Here is a 17,960-nt window from a genome sequence, read left to right as displayed (position 1 = left end):
TGCTCCTCTAAGGGAGGGTTCAGTCTCTTCCAGCCTTGCTCCAGCCACCTATGACCTAACATTGCCCAGAATGCTGGGGTTTGCCACTGAAGGCTGAAGGTGCACAGGGCCGTTGGCCCCATCTACACACTGTGGACAAGCCTAGGGTATTTATTCCAAGAAGCAGGTAGACTGATCTCATTTGCACAAGGACCACTTAACTATGTCTTGCCTGAATAGTCAGGTTTTTTATTCTTCCTTCGAAGATCTCTGTTGTAGGTGTTGATAGTCTTATTTTCTGATGCTTTGTTTAATATATAGTGTTTGTTTTATTCCTCCTACCTCAATGCCCCACTCATATTTCAGGCTGGGACCTACTCCTAATTTAGAGCTCTCTTTCCCCCTTTTGCCAACTTCTATTAGGAATCTACCTTTGCCACCCAGTTTAGTGTATCCCAAGGTTCTCTTTACCAAGCCACAGTCGCAGAGCTCCAGGGAAAAGCAACCTGGTCTCATCTCTCCAGGCAGAGGAGAACAGAAGCTCCATCTCCATGCATGCTGCAGATGGCTTTTCCAGTCTACCTGAATCATTACCAGCTAGAAGCAGCGGTCATTGGGACTTGGACGTGAGCTGCAAAGTATAGAATTGTGACAACAATTCCAGTGCCATGCAAACTTTTCCTGGATGTGGACTTTTCCTGGATTCTTGCTCCTTGTGACAGCTCCTAACAGACTGAACTGGGTTTGGGTTGCATTTTTCAGGGATTTGGCATGGTTTTGAGGCCAACTTGGACTTGGTGAACATGTTAAGGACACTATTCTTTTATGGATTCTTGCTGTATTGGCCAAGAGTTTGCTTAAAGGCTTTAATCACTGTAAAAAAAAAATAGAAGACTGGATAAAGAAGATGTGGCACATGCCATATGGTATACTATTCAGCCATAAGAAATGATGACATCGGATCACTTACAACAAAATTATGGGATCTTGATAACATTATACAGAGTGAAATAAGTAAATCAGAAAAAAACAAGAACTGAAGGATTCCATACATTGATGGGACATAAATATGAGACTAAGAGACATGGACAAGAGTGTGGTGGTTACGGGGGACGGGGGGAGGGAAGGAGGGAGAGGGGGGACGGGTGAGGGGCACAAAGAAAACTAGATAGAAGGTGACGGAGGACAATCTGACTTTGGGTGATGTGTATGCAACAGAATTGAATGACAAGATTACCTGGACATGTTTTCTTTGAATATATGTACCCTGATTTATTGTTGACACCCCATTAAAATAAAAATTTATTTATTAAAAAAACAAAAACAACTAAGGTGTCACAATGAAAAACTGATGATTGATGCTTCTCATCTCTCTCTGTTCCTGTCTGTGTAAAAAAAAATATATTTTATTAAAAAATGTTTATACCCTGGCCAGTTGGTTCAGTGGTAGAGCATCGGCCTGGCGTGCAGAAGTCCTGGGTTTGATTCCTGGCCAAGGCACACAGGAGAAGCGCCCATCTGCTTCTCCACCCCTCCCCCTCTCCGTCCTCTCTGTCTCTCTCTTCCCTCCCGCAGCGAGGCTCCATTGGAGCAAAGATGGCCCGGGCACTGGGGATGGCTCCTGGGCCTCTGCCCCAGGCACTAGAGTGGCTCTGGTCGCAACAGAGTGACACCCTGGAGGGGCAGAGCATCGCCCCCTGGTGGGCAGAGTGTCACCCCCTGGTGGGCGTGCCGGGTGGATCCCGGTCGGGCAATGCGGGAGTCTGTCTGACTATCTCTCCCTGTTTCCAGCTTCAGAAAAATACAAAAAAAAAATGTTTATATTACAGTTTACTTTTTTTGTTATTATTATTATTTTAAGTGGGAGGAGGGGAGATAGTGAGACAGACTCCTGCATGCACCCCAATTGGGATTCACCTGGCAACCCATCTGTGGCAGATGCTCCAATACCAAGCTGTTTTTAGTGGCTGAGGCTGATGTGCTTGAACCAACTGAGCCATCCCAGTATGCTGGGACCATGCTAAATCCAGCCCCGGGCTGCATGTGAGGAAGAGAAAGAGAAGGGGAAGAGGGAGGGGAATAGAAGCAGATGGTTACTTCTCCTGTGTGCCCTGACCGGGAATTGAACCAGGGACATCCATAAGCCAGGCTGACATTCTATCTACTGAGCCACCAGTGAGGGCTCAATATTATTTTGCATTGGTTTCAGGTATACAGCATAGAGATTAGACAACATACTTACACTTAACCACACTTTTAACATTGAATAAGAACAACATGAAATTTCCAGTCTTCAAAGATGTTTTACTCTGCTATGAATAGAAATAATTCACACAAGCATTTTTCAATAGTTGATGAAAAAGCTTTTAAGTGTATCAACTTTTTAAAATTTATTTATTGTATTTTTAGAAAGAGAGGAACATTTGTCTGTTCCTGTATGTGCACTGCCTGGGAATCAAACCTGCAACCTTTATGTATCAGGATGATATTCTAACCCACAGAGATATCTGGCAGAGCTATATCTACTTTTCTTTATTCTCATGACTGGAAGTCCCTACTTATAAAACTTGAGTAACTCAATCATACAAAGGAATGTTCCATAAGAAAATCAATTAATTATTATTCTGATTCATACTTCAAAATTTTGTAAATCTAATTATGATGAATCAGCAACTGTGAGCCCCATCAGTACAAGAACACTGAAAAGATTCAGTTTTTGGACCTATGTAGGTGATGCCCAGCTTCTTAATTAGGTTGATATTACCACAATACTGCTTATGAAGCACTAATTACTTCTGCTTAAGTAGCAATTAATCACTTAAACATTTTTGTTTAATTTTTATTTATTGGTTTTAGCAAGAGAGGTGGAGAGAGAGAGAAACATATGTTCCTATATGTGTCCTTTCTGGGGACTGAACCTGTAATCTCTGTGCTTTGAGACAATGCTCTAACCAACTGAATCTTCTGGCCAAGGCAGCAATTAATCATTTGAGAACTAATTCAGACACAGAAACAAAGAAAAAATGCACTTAATATGGTTGTTGTGATAAGGGAAACCCAAGAGTTTAGTATTAGTAATAGTAGCTTTTAGTTCTGACTAACAGGAAGTAAAAAGCTTTATTCCAAGTATTGGATACATGAATGGGCCTACGTGACTTCATGAGGCTGCAAGCAGTCCACTTTCATCCCCTAGGCTGAGGAGAATCACATACAAGATGGTATCTATGCCCCATGCTCCAAGGATGGGACACTTACTGACAAGGACACAGATAAAGAAGTATTGGTCAACAGATGAAGAAATGCTAGAAGAATCCCTGGATTGCAACTTTCATCTAATTAACTTCTCCCTAAATTCCAAACCCCTTACCTATCCCTTTCTTCCCCTTATAAAAAAGGTTGGCTGGCCTGGCCTGTGGTGGCACAGTAAATAAACTGTAGACCTGGAATACTGAGATTACCCTGGTTTGAAACCCTGGGCTTGCCTGCTTAAGGCACATACGGGAGTTGATGTTTCCTGCTCCTCCCTCCTTCTCTTTCTCTCTCTCTCCTCTCTAAAATAAAAAAGGTTGGCTGAGACGTGGTGTTACGATGGATTTTGGGGGGTCCAGAATCCCAGTCTTCTCAGATCGCCAGCCATCTGAATAAAGTGCCCATAGATTCAATCTTGTCTCTACTTATTTAGCACATATGTGGGTATTTTTCTGGTTTTATTTTAGAACAAAAATTGGCCTTTTAAACCAATCAGACTCCAATTTCCAGCCAGGCACATAAGGACCTTCTGTCATGCCAACATAAAAACACTCAGACCTGGCCTGACCTGTGGTGGCGCAGTGGATAAAGCGTCGACCTGGAAATGCTGAGGTCGCCGGTTTGAAACCCTGGGCTTGCCTGGTCAAGGCACATATGGGAGTTGATGTTTCCTGCTCCTCCCCCCCTTCTCTCTCTGTCTCTCTCTCCTCTCTAAAAATGAATAAAAAACAAAACAAAACAAAACAAAAAAACCACTCAGACTTGCCTGACCAGGTGGTGGTGCAGTGGAAAGAGCATCAGACTGGGACACGGAGGACCCAGGTTCGAGACCCCGAGGTCGCCAGCTTAAGCGCGGGCTCATTGGGTTTGAGCAAAAAGCTCACCAGCTTGGACCCAAGGTCGCTGGCTTGAGCAAAAGGTTACTTGGTCTGCTGAAAGCTTGCGGTCAAGGCACATATGAGAAAGCAAATTTTAAAAAAAACCACTCAGACTTGTAGAAAAATTTTATGAAAATTTACATATTTAAGCTAAGTAGAGCAGTAGTTTTCTTTTTATTTTTTTAAATTCTATTTATTTATTTATTTATTTATATATTTTGTCACAGTGACAGAGTCAGAGAGAGAGACAGACAAGAAAGGAGAGAGATGAGAAGCATCAATTCTTAATTGTGGCACCATAGTTGTTCATTGATTGCTTTCTCATATGTGCCTTGACTGGGGGTGGGAGGTCTACAGCAGACTGAGTGACTCCTTGCTTGAACCAGTGACCTTTGGCTCAAGCTGGTGAGCTTTGCTCAAACCAGATGAGCCTGCGCTCAAGCTGGCGACCTCGAGGTCTCGAACCTGGGTCCTTCTGCATCCCAGTTCGATGCTCTATCCACTGCGCCACCTCCTGGTCAGGTAAGTCTATAATCTTTATACAACATCAAGGTGGTTAACTTTTTCACATTCTGACATGAAATTTCTGGCGGACCAGTGGTTGTTGTAAAACACTGAATTAGAGGATATACTTGGAAGCAAGCTCTCAACAGACTGAGAAAATATTTCAAGGACTGGCTGTTTGCAGCTTCTTTGATGCATTTTGAATTGAGGAAGATTACATAAAGGTGAAAGAAAGGAAGGCTAGGGTTCGATTACAGGATAGTTAATAAGATTATGTGCTCTACTGAGGGTGGCTCCTAGGTGGTTTGTCTTCTGGGGATCTAAAAAGAGCTATTTTAGCCCTGGTGAGATCGTTCCATTGGTTGGAGCATTGGCCCAAAGCGAAGAGGTTGCCGGTTCGATCTTTGGTCAGGGCATATACAAGAATAAATTGGGCCTGACCAGGTAGTGGCGCAGTGGATAGAGCGTTGGACTGAGATGTGGAAGACCCAGGTTTGAGACCCAGAGGTTGCCAGCTTAAGCGCAGGCTCATCTGATGTGAGCAAAAAGCTCACCAGCTTGGCCCCAAGGTCTCTGACTTGAGCCAGGGGTTACTCGGTCTGCTGAAGGCCCAAGGTCAAGGCACATATGAGAAAGCAATCAATGAACAACTAAGGTGTCCTAACAAAAAACTGATGATTGATGCTTCTCATCTCTCTCTGTTCCTGTTTGTCTGTCCCTATCTATCCCTCTTTCTGACTCTTGCTCTGTCTCTGAAAAAAAAAAAAAAAAAAGAAAGAAAGAATAGATTGGTGTTTTTGTCTCTCTCTGTCTCTCTCTCTCCCTTCCTTTCTGGTTAAAATAAAAAAATAAAAATAATTTTTTAAAAAATAAGAGATATTTCAAAGATGTCTTAACCTAGATACCCGGGAACATCTTGCTTATGGCAAAAACAAACCTTTTATTTAAAAAGTTATATGCCGGCCTGACCTGTGGTGGCACAGTGGAGAGACCAATGACCTGGAACACTGAGGTCGCTGACTCGAAACCCTGGGCTTGCCTGGTCAAGGCACATATGGGAGTTGATGCTTCCTGATCCTCCCCCCTTTCTTTCTCTCTTTCTCTCTCTCTCTCTCTCCCCCTCTCTTTCTCCTCTCTAAAATGAATAAATAAAAAAATAAATAAAAAGTTATATGCCAAGTGAAATAAGTCAGTCAGAGGAAGACTAATATCATGATTTCACTTATATGTAGGATTTAATGAACAAACTAAACTAATAAACAACCAATAAAAGTTACATGCCTGAGGCATGACCACCCACCAGGACCTGTCTAGTTAAGAATTTATATTTATTTATTTATTTATTTATTAACTCACTTATTTATTTTTGAGAGAGAAGGGGGAGGAGCAGGAAGTATCAACTACTACACATGCCTTGACCAGGCAAGCCTAGGGCTTTGAACTGGCAACCTCAGCGTTCCAGGTCAACACTTTATCCACTGTACCATAACAGGTCAGGCTAGTTAATAACTTATGATCAGATCACCCTGTGAGATTATTTTCCATACACCTTTTTATTTCTTTCTTCCTTCCTCCTTTCCCTTCCCTTTCCTTCCCGTCGCTTCCCCTTTCTTTTCTTTTTTTCTTTTCTATGTTTTTTCTTTTTTTCTTTCTTTCTATTTATTTTTTTTTAATTTTTTTATTTTTTACAGAGACAGAGTGAGTCAGAGAGAGATAGACAAGGACAGACAGACAGGAATGGAGAGAGATGAGAAGCATCAATCATTAGTTTTTTTTAATTTTAATTTTTTATTTTATTTTTTACAGAGACAGGGAGTGAGTCAGAGAGAGGGATAGAAAGGGACAGACAGACAGGAACGGAGAGAGATGAGAAGCATCAATCATCAGTTTTTCATTTTGACACCTTAGTTGTTCATTGAATGCTTTCTCATATATGCCTTGACTGTGGGCCTTCAGCAGACCAAGTAACCCCTTGCTCGAGCCAGCGACCTTGGGCTCAAGTTGGTGAGCTTTTGCTCAAACCAGATGAGCCCGCGCTCAAGCTGGCGACCTTGGGTTCTCGAACCTGGGTCCTCCGCATCCCAGTCCGATGCTCTATCCACTGTGCCACCGCCTAGTCAGGCCAGCTTCGGGTTTTTGACTCAGCAACCTCAGCATTCTAGGTTGATGCTCTATCCACTGTGCCACTACTGACCAGGCTCACAGAGCCCCCCACCTCCACCCTTTTTCATCCATAGTCACCATTCTGCCTAAACAAACAAACAGCTGAATAAAATGAAAAACCAATCGCTTCTCTTAGATCTATCAGAGGAGTGAAGATCCAGGTCAAATGGCTTCCCCTATAATGAGAGACAGTCAGGCAAAGACAGAATCACAACTTAATGGATCAGTTCTAGAAATAGAAGAACCTGAGTTGTAATTGACAACTTGCTAGAGGCTTATAGTAGACAAGTTTATGAGCTAAAAACTCAAAGGGGGTCCTCTCACTTTGTGTTTTATCTCCTGGAATTCTACCAAGAAAGATCAGAGAAAAATTCCTTTGAAGTTCCTCAGGAAAAGTAACCATTTTGAAACAAACTAAATCACTTTGTTTTAAAGCCTGCCCCCAAGAGAAGTTATTTACTAGATCCTAACCTATTGGTGGGCGTGCTGGGTGGATCCCGGTCGGGCTCATGCGGGAGTCTGTTTGACTGCCTCCCCATTTCCAGCTTCGGAAAAATACAAAAAAATAATAAAAAATTAAAGGCATACAAAAAAGGTAAAAAACACAGTTTGAAGAGACAGAAAAAGCTTCAGAACCAGACTTATATATGGCAGGAATGCTGTAATTATCAGGCCATGAATGTAAAACAACTATGATTAATATACTAAGTGTTCTGATGGAAAAAGTTGACAAGATAAAAGAATAGATGGGTAATGGAAATAGAGATGAAAATTCTAGGAATCAAGAAGAAACATTAGATGCCTGACCAGGCGGTGGCGCAGTGGATAGAGCGTTGGACTGGGATGTGGAGGACCCAGGTTCAAGACCCCAAGGTCGCCAGCTTGAGCGCAGGCTCATCTGGTTTGAGCAAAGCTCACCAGCTTGGACCCAAGATCGCTGGCTTGAGCAAGGGGTTACTCAGTCTGCTAAAGGCCCACGGTCAAGGCACACATGGAAAGCAATCAATGAACAACTAAGGTGTCCTAACAAAAAACTGATGATTGATGCTTCTCATCTCTCTGTTCCTGTCTGTCTGTCCCTATCTATCCCTCTCTCTGACTCTCTCTCTGTCTCTATAAAAAAAAGGAAGAAACATTAGAGAACATAATGATTAAGAAATAAAGAATGCTTTTTTGCCTCATCTGTGATGGCACAGTGGATAATGCATCAACCTAGAACACTGAGGTCACCATTTCAAAACCCTGGACTTGCCTGGTTAAGGCACATATAGGTGTTGATGCTTCTTGCTCCACCCCCCTTCTCTCTCTCTCTCTCTCTCTCTCTCTCTCCTCTCTAAAATAAATAAATAAATAATCTTTTTTAAAAAAGAATGCCTTTTATAGGCTTATTAGTTGACTTAACCCAAATGAAGAATTCTGAGCTTGAGGATATGTCAATAGAAACCGAAAGAAGACTGAATAAAAAGGAATCAATATTCAAGATGATACAACTACAATAGGTATAGTACACACATAATGTGAATACCAATAGGAAAAGGAAGAGAAAAAGGTACAAAAGCAATATTTGAAACAATAGTAACTAAGAATTTCCCCCCAATTAAGGTCAGCCTCAAAACCACATTACTTGGTCAACTCAGGCTGCTATAACTAAGTACTTCATACTGGGGACTTAAACGGCAAACATTTATTTCTCACAGTTCTGGAGGAAGAAAAGTACATGATCAAGGTGCTGACAAATTCAGTTCTGGTGATGGCTTTGTCCCAGTTTGTAGATGGCCATCTTCTTGCTATATCCTCAAATGGCAAGGAGCTTTTATTTTCTAGTTTTATTTGTATTGACTTCAGAAAGAGAGACTGCAATGAAGGGAGACTGAGAGGCAAGAGAGATGAGAAGCATCAATTCATAGTTGTGTCAATTTTAGTTGTTTATTGATTGCTTCTCATTCAAGCTTTGACTGGGGTGTTTTAGCTAACCCAGTGATCCCTTGCTCAAACCAGCAACTTTGGGCTCAAGCCAATGACCTTGGGCTTTAACTCAAGCCGAGAAAACCATGCTTAAACTGGTGACCTAGGGGTTTCGAACTAGGGATCCCAGCTCTATCTAGTGTGCCACCGCCAGTCAGGCTGTCATAGCTGTTTTTTGTTTGTTTGTTTGTTTACAGAGACAGAGAGAGAGTCAGAGAGAGAGGGATAAACAGGGACAGACAGACAGGAATGGAGAGAGATGAGAAGCATCAATAAACAGTTTTTCGTTGCGCATTGTGACACCTTAGTTGTTCATTGATTGCTTTCTCATATGTGCCTTGACCATGGGCCTTTAGCAGACTGAGTAACCCCTTGCTTGAGCCAGCGATCTTGGGCACAAGCTGGTGAGCCTTGCTCAAACCAGATGAGCCCGTGCTCAAGCTGGCAACCTCGGGGTCTCGAACTTGGGTCTTCCGCATCCCAGTCCGACGCTCTATCCAGGCTGTCATAGCTGTTTTTATAAGAGTGCTAATTTCATTAATGAGGGCTCTATCTTCAGGACGTAATTACCTATCAAAAGCCCCACCTGTTAATACCATCACATGTTGGTTAGGTTTTCCACAGATTAATTTTTTTCTATTCTTTTCTTTTTCTTTTCTTTCTTTCTTTTTTTTTCTTTTAGCAAAAGAGAGACAGAGAGAGAGAGAGAAGAAGAGAAATAGATGAGAAGCATCAGCTCATAGTTGCATCACTCTTAGTTGTTCATTGATTACTTCTCATACATGCCTTGATTAGTGGGCCTCCAGCCAAACCATTGACCTCCTTGCTCAAGCCAACACCCCTGGGCTCAAGTCAAGGACCATGGCATCATGTCGATGATTTCATGCTCTAGCCAGTGATCCCATACTCAAGTCAGTGACCCCATGCTCAAGCTGGTGAGCCTACACTCAAGCCATCAACCTCAGGGTTTCAAACCTGGGACCTCAGCATTCCAGGTTGACACTATCCACTGCTCCACCACCAGTTCAGGCCATATGAATTTTTGGAGGACAAAATTATTTATCCTATAAAATCATGGGAAGCTCAAAGAACACCAAGCAGAATAATTACTGAATAAATTATACATCAGTATACCATATTCAAACTACCTAAAATTAAAAATAAAGAAGCCAAAGATTTAAAAAAAAGGATCTTATCTCTAGAGGAGCAAAGATAAGAATTACATCCAACTTCTCCTTAGAAACCATGCAGGCATGAAGAAACTGTAATGAAATATTTAAAGTGTTGAAAGAAAAAACCACTAACCTAGGATTCTGTACATATAAAATTTAAACTTCAAAAGTAAAGAAAAAAATTAAAACTTTCTCAGATAATCATACATTGAAGAAATTTTTTGCCAATATGCTTGCCTTGCAAAAAATATCAAAAGTATTTCTTTAGAGTGAAGGAAATTGTTATAGGTCAGAAATTATAAGGCAACCTCTGAAAATGTTTTTTTTTAAATATGTCTTCTTTTTAAAATATGTATAATTTATACGCTAGGAAAGAAGAAAAAATTGAATCATATAAAATGCTCAGTCCATCAATAGCAAAAAAGAGTGGAAGATAAAAATAGGAACAAGAAATTGGCACAATCAATAGAAATCAACAACAAATATAACTGGTATTAGTCCAAACATATCAATAATAACTTAAAACAGCAATGGTCTAAATACAATAATTAAAGATAGTGTCAAAGCAGATCAAACACAAGACCCAACTACACATTCTCCAAATAAATAAATAACCCTCCTTAAATTAATTTATAACGGCCAACCACTTTTCTATCTACCATCAATAAATAAGTGCAATTTGAAATGAATAACACATGCCATTTATATTAGCACCTCACAGAATAAAATACTCTAGGTATAGCGCACTTGATGGGGATTCCATAATGCTTGGACCTTTGGACAGCAGGACCCACAGCCTTTACATGAGCCCCCAGCTTGTGCCCCTTTCTTTTTTTTTAAATTTTTTTTAATTTATTCATTTTAGAGAAGAGAGCGAGAGACAGAGAGAGAGAGAGAGAGGAGAGACAGAGAGGGGGGGGGAGGAACTGGAAGCATCAACTCCCAATCAAGCCCAGGGTTTCGAATCCGTGACCTCAGCATTTCCAGGTCGACGCTTTATTCACTGCGCTACCACAGGTCAGGCCCAGCTTGTGCCCCTTTCACAGGTCAACCTGCCTCTCATCGCTCTGCCACCAGACCCTGTTCAGCCCCAGCTCCTGTCTTGGTGGCCCTCCTACTCATAGTGTCTCCAATAGTGCCTGGGGCTGCCAAGCTGCAGCCAATGCTCAAAATAGTTCTAAGAATGTGACCTTCACTAGCCACAGCAATCAAGCAAAAAATAAGAAAAGGTATCGAAGGGTGTGGGCAAGAGTGACATCTGCTCATAGGATGGAAGAAGCATCTGCTCTGAACTGCACACTCTCACTTGTTAGCAGCGTGCCTCTCAGCTCCGAAAGACAAGGACTGCTTCTCCTCTCTCCTCGTCCTTTGCTTTCTGTACATTTTTAAAAATCTTTATTTTATTGATTTTAGAGAGATGAAGAAAGAGAGCAGGAGAGAGACAGAATCTGTTTCTGTATGTGCCCTGATCGGAGATCAAACCGGCAACCTCTGCACTTTGGGACAATGCTCCAACCAAACGAGCTGTTTGGCCAGGGCTGCTTTCCCCACATTTCTTGATTTGATGTTGAAAGTTGGACAAGCTTCCCTCTGACTGACTCTCCCCTACTTTTCTCTTGTTGATTTAATTTTTATCTCTCCAGTGTCTAAAGTTTTGACTCTAAATGCTTCCTTCCTCTCACTACTTCCTTTATTACAAATTCAATGCACAGGTGAGATGTAAAATAATAATAATAACAAAAATAAATGAATAAAAGGTATCCAAATTGCAAAGGACGAAGTAAAACTCATTATTTGCAGATGACATATTACAGGGTGGGGCAAAAGTAGGTTTACAGTTATGAGTATGCCAAACAGTTTATTCTTATTTATTCATTATTGTATTATTTTCCATATGAACAATTTGTAAACTTACTTGTGCCCCACCCTATATACAGAGTGAACCTTAAGGATTCCACCAAAATACTATTAGAACTATCAACCAATGATATTGGCACCATTCAACACCAACAGGAAACGCTAATTCAGGGAGTGGTGAAGAAGGAAACCGTATTCAATGCAAACAGCTCAATTGAGGACTTTGAAAACAGCATGGCTGTGGAAGAGCTCTATGAAGAGGTCTTGGGGCAGTGAAGCCCTGGAGTGAGGTCCCTTTCCAGCTAGACAGCTCTGCTTTAGTCTGGTCTGCTCCAGGAAGCTAATGTTTTAGCTCCAGCTCCAGGAGGGGAAACACAAACTCCCACTCGTGATGGAACACTCTCTGAGCCAGAGGAAATGACTTATATGACAGAAGTTTACCCCTCTCACTCCAGCCCCTGATTTGTCTGTCTCCATGCAAATGAGGACTCCAAATCCTCACAGTTTGATTGGTCCAAAAAGCACTGTTCTGATTGGTCAGAATGAAGTTACTCTGATTGGTTGGTGAAGATGTTGGTGGGAGATATGGTTGCACAGCTCTGATTGGACAAGGAAAACTTCAGTCTTACAGGTTGAAATACAATAGCAGGAACTGCTTCTTCGGAGCTGGCTCAGATGACAAGTGCAGGCAGGCAGTTTAGTGTAGCTTCTCTGAGAAGTGCAGTTTGCCTAAGAGGCACCAGTGTAGAAATAGTTACTAGACTCTTTTTTTATTTTTTATTTTTTTATCATTAGAGAGAGAGAAGAAGGGAGAAAAAGAGTGAGAGAGAAAAGCTGGTTTGTTGTTACACTTATTTATGTATTCATTGGTTGATTCTTGTATGTGTCCTTACCAGAATGGACCGGAAACCTTGATGTGTAGGACGAGGCTCTCTGGCCAGTGCTGGTTGTTTTTAGTTTGCTTTTTTTTTTTTACAGAGAAAGAGAGAGAGTCAGAGAGAGGGATAGACAGGGACAGACAGACAAGAAAGGAGAGATGAGAAGCATCATTCATTAGTTTTTCATTGCAAGTTGCAACACCTTAGTTGTTCATTGATTGCTTTCTCATATGTGCCTTGACCATGGGCCGTCAGCAGAGTGAGTAACCCCCTGCTCGAGTCCAAGCTGGTAAGCTTTTTTTGTTCAAACCAGATGAGCCCACACTCAAGCTGGCGACCTCGGGGTCTCAAACCTGGATCCTCTGCATCCCAGTCCAACGCTCTATCCACTGCACCACCGCCTAGTCAGGCTGTTTGCTTTTTTGTGTGTGTTGTTTTTTTTAAAGATTTTTATTTATTGTAGGGAGAGGAGAGAGAGAGAGAGAGAGAGGAATGAGGGTGAGGAGTGGGAAGCATCAACTCGTAGTTGCTTCCCATATGTGCCTTGACTAGGCAAGCCCAAGGCATCAAACCAGCAGCAATCTCAGCATTCCAGGTCAACGCTCCATCCAGTGTGCTACCTCAGGTCAGGCTCATTTTTGTTTTTTAATTTGATTCCAGTTAGCCTCAGGAGCCCTTCTTAGTAGTTATGTTTTTTTTCAGCATCCACAGAACTAATAAATTCAGAAGAGTAGCAAAATGCAAAATTAATATACAGGAGGACTTCTGTAACTGTGTCACTAGGGAGGTCCAGAGGTAGGGTGTGGAAGGGGATCTGAGTTCGCCAAGTGCTGCATCAGGCCTTGGAAGGGGTACAGGGTGGGAGTCCAGGGGCAAAGGGAGGAAAAAGTGGAGGAGTAAACAGTGGGCCAGGCAGGAGATGGCAGAGTTAGTGCAGAAATGAATGAACCAGGTTTTCTGCAGCTGGATATTTTCTTCCCTTCTTCCTTCCCTTTTCCTTCTGTGTTTGAGACTCGTATGAGGGAACTGAGTTTGGGCAGCTGTGGCCAATGGATGGAAAGGCAGGCTTTCTTCACCTCTGCCCTCCTTCTCCAGTGTGCTCAGTGTCCGGCACCATGGTGGCAGCAGCACCTCCTTGAATGAACTCCCTCCCTCCTCCAGCTGCCCCAGGGGCCAGGGCGGGTACTCAGGCACTCTTCCCTTTGCCGTCCCTCAACGCTCGGTCCCTTGGACTGGTGCCTCCTGTCATGCACCTGAGGGATCAGGGCCTGTCTCCTGCTCTGCTGTAGTGCCTCCTCGAGGTCAGATGACCAACCAGAGCTGGAACTCCCAGATTTTCCAAACGATCTGGAGATGGAATGGGCCTGGGGAAGGGAGAGGGAAGTACGTTCTCAGCAACTGGACAAACTACATGCATGGTGGCAGTATTGCTGGGTAGTTTTGAAAAATAATACTCTTACTACAAATTTGTAGATGAGCCAGAGTAAAGTATGACTACAAAGCATCCATCTGTTTCAGCAAAGCTGTTATATACCTAATGATTTTGATGACTGTCAATTGGATATTAATGGAAATGATATCTTTGGTAGCTTCATGTTCAGGATCCAGATCACAGAGTACATGGGGAAGGATGATCTCCAATAACAAAAGACAATCTAGTTATGGGTCTGAATCCAGCTTGGCTCAATGGTTTCACTGCTATCTGGAGCAAGTGGCTACTCTGCAATTTCTTCACTCAAGGAAAGCCAGCCTGACCAGGCGGTGGCACAGTGGATAAAGCATCGGACTGGGATGCGGAGGACCAGGTTTGAGACCCCGAGGTCGCCAGCTTGAGCACAGGCTCATCTGGTTTGAGCAAGGCTCACCAGCTTGGACCCAAGGTCTCTGGCTTTAGCAAGGAGTTAGTTGGTCTGCTGTGGCCCCTTGGTCAAGGCACATATGAGAAAGCAATCAATGAACAGCTAAGGTGTTGCAACGAAAAACTGATGATTGATACTTCTCGTCTCTCTCCATTCCTGTCTGTCTGTCCCTGTCTATCTCTCTCTTTGACTCTCTCTCTGTCCCTGTAAAAAAAAAAAAAGCCACAGTTTAATTGAGAAAATGGCTGAAATGAGAAACCTTTAGAGATATCCTATGTAAACAACCTGACACTCTGTAGAAGTACTTTGGTGCTTCTGTTAGTGCTGTCTCTGAGCATGAACTTCAAAGGGATAAAGTAGTAGAAAATGATGCAGATTACTTTCTTACAACACATTCTGATGGAGATTTCTTGCCTAATCTCTAGGGCAATAAGGAAAAGGTATCTAAATGGGTTAGAATGTTTCCACATCTAAAACAGAAAGGAATTAGTGGCATAGACTTTAAAGGTGAAACAATAATTTTTAAAGCAACTACTGCTGGAAAACTTGCTACACTTTCTCATTGTGTTGAACTAATTGTAAAACATCAGGACAACTGGAAAAATAAAGACTGGTTAAGGAAATTGAGAAAAGAAGAATAGAGGAAGCATTCAAAAATGCCATGACAGACCCTAAGAAAAAAATTCCACTTTGGAGGACCAGAGTATGAGAAAGGTCCAACCAGTCTGATTAGTGAAGAAGAGTTGTTTGATGCTATTGAAGCTGCTCTTGATAGACCAGACAAAATAGAATAAGTCGCAGAATGAAAAGGCCAGGTTCCACCAGCCTATATTCATGCCATATGCAAGCTCCCTTTCTTCTGCGGAGACTCATGTAAAACTGGCAGTTGGTTGCAGAAGTAGGAGAAATGAAGGCATAAAGAAGTGAAATAGAAAGGGGATTGTTCTGCATTCTTTTTTCCCTTTTTTTTTTTTTTGTATTTTTCTGAAGCTGGAAATGGGGAGAGACAGTCAGACAGACTCCTGCATGCACCTGACTGGGATCCACCCGGCACGCCCACCAGGGGGCAACGCTTTGCCCACCAGGGGGCGATGCTCTGCCCCTCCGGGTGTCGCTCTGTTGCGACCAGAGCCACTCTAGCGCCTGGGGCAGAGGCCAAGGAGCCATCCCCAGCGCCCGGGTCATCTTTGCTCCAATGGAGCCTCGCTGCGGGAGGGAAAGAGAGAGACAGAGAGGAAGGAGAGGGGGAGGGGTGGAGAAGCAGATGGGCGCTTCTCCTGTGTGCCCTGGCTGGGAATCGAACCCGGGACCCCTTGCACGCCAGGCCGATGCTCTACCACTGAGCCAACCGGCCAGGGCTGTTCTGCATTCTTTGAAAACTACTCACACAGTGACAGACGTTACAGGACATAAGGTCAGCAATTACTTGTGGAATGTTGACGTTTGCAATGATTGGGAAACCACCAGAGAAAGCTTTCATGTGGTAAAAACATTAGCTTGTAATGCAGTCACCTTTTATCAAAGGCACAAGAAAATGTGGTCTGCTTTTCAGAGAGATATATTTTTCTGTCATTTGAAAGATACCAACTTTGACTGAAATGACTCTGAAACTTGGGACATTGTGCAATTCTTCTGTGGATTGTGACAGTGTTTCTCTAAACAGTCGATGTGTCCCTTCCAAAATAAATATTGTTATGACTTGTCAAAACTTGGTAGGTGCTCAGAGAAACACCTGGAGGTTGGCAGGGACAGCACTTTATGCCGGGGTACACATGGAGCTGATGTGAGCCCTGGAGGACAGGTGCCGGCCTCGCTGTTGTGAGGGCAGTGGCAAAGAGAGTACCCAAAGTTTCTAAAACATTTTCTTCTTATGTTTAAGAAAAAACTGCAGGAAAACCTAGTTTGTTCTAATATTAACAGTGAATGAGAAAATATTAATAATAATAATAAAAGAAAAACTAACAATGAACAGCAAATGAAGCAAGGTGGTGTAACGTTTCATGTTGAAGGGAAAAACCAAAACCAAACTGAATGTTCTAAGCTGTAACATAAGATCTATATCTTTACTTATGGCCGAACACCTTGGTTTTATGTACAAAAATGAAGAATCATTTTTAAAAGATTTTTACTTATTGATTTTGTAGAGGTGACAGAGAGACACACAGAGAGAGAGAGAGAGAGAGAAAGAGAGAGAGAGAGAGAGAGAGAGAAGCAAGAAACATCAACTTATAGTAGTTTCTTCTTATATGTGCCTTGATCAGGTAGGCCTGGGGTTTTGAACTGGTGACATCAGCATTCCCGGTCAACGATTTATCTGCTGCACCACCAAAGGTCAGGTTGAAATAAAAAAATATTTTTTTTTAAAAAATGAAGAAATATTGCGGTAACAAAGCTAAACATCTAACACTACCTGTCTCCTGCTAACGCTCTGTGCTTAGCATCTAATAATAAATACATGTAAAACTACATGTACATGCTATATTTTTATTTTTCTAAATTTGATTGATTTTAGACCAAAAGAAAGCAAGGGAGAGAGAGGAGAAAGGAAGAGCGAGAGTGAAAGAGTGTCAGAAACATCGATTTGTTGTTTCACTTAGGTATGCATTCATTGGTCCACTCCTATATGTTCCCTGAACAAGGACCAAACCTACAACTCTGGTGCCAATCAATTGAGTTACCTGGCTAGGACCATGCTATATATTTTTATTTATTTATTTATTTTTTACAGAGACAGAGAGAGAGTCAGAGAGAGGGATAGACAGGGACAGATAGACAGGAATGGAGAGAGATGAGAAGAATCAATCTTTAGTTTTTTGTTGCGACACCTTAGTTGTTCATTGATTGCTTTCTCATATGTGCCTTGACCATGGGCCTTCAGCAGACAGAGTAACCCCTTGCTCGATCCAGCGACCTTGGGTCCAAGCTGGTGAGCCTTGCTCATACCAGATGAGCCTGCGCTCAAGCTGGCGACCTCGAGGTCTCAAACCTGGGTCCTCCACATCCCAGTCCAATGCTCTATCCACTGCACCACTGCCTGGTCAGGCACCATGCTATATTTTTATGCACATCAACTTTGAATCATGACTAAGAATTGATTTTTTAATTTTAGAAACATTTAAAAAATTTAAAATTTAGCATAGACCTACCTAAGATCCTCAACTGCATCAGGTTTTGTGCACAAAACAAAACAAACCCCCCCCCACACACACACAGAACTTGAACACACATGAGACATGTGCTCTCTATACATGAACTATCTGCATGGGATTCTTTTTTCAGGCCTACAGTCCAATCTGTGTCCAGAGACGTTTTACTTTTTTGCTATGTATAATTGTAGAATGTATTGCTGCTGATTTCTGTAATGATTCATGTTGTCATGTAAAGTGTCACAATAACTGAGGACTATCAACCTGTGACTTCATCTTTTCTATAGTCTTATTCCCATGAAGGACCTTG

General features: G+C 42.2%; 1 pseudogene; it reads left to right on the top strand.

Annotated features, from left to right (window-relative positions):
* Nucleotides 1-13,951: 13,951 nt before the first annotated feature.
* Nucleotides 13,952-16,415, top strand: LOC136306608 (ceramide transfer protein pseudogene; annotated as a pseudogene).
* Nucleotides 16,416-17,960: the final 1,545 nt, after the last annotated feature.

This window comes from Saccopteryx bilineata, chromosome 5 (assembly GCF_036850765.1).
Source record: "Saccopteryx bilineata isolate mSacBil1 chromosome 5, mSacBil1_pri_phased_curated, whole genome shotgun sequence".
NCBI classification, from domain to species: domain Eukaryota; kingdom Metazoa; phylum Chordata; class Mammalia; order Chiroptera; family Emballonuridae; genus Saccopteryx; species Saccopteryx bilineata.
This window is presented reverse-complemented; position numbering and strand designations above follow the sequence as displayed.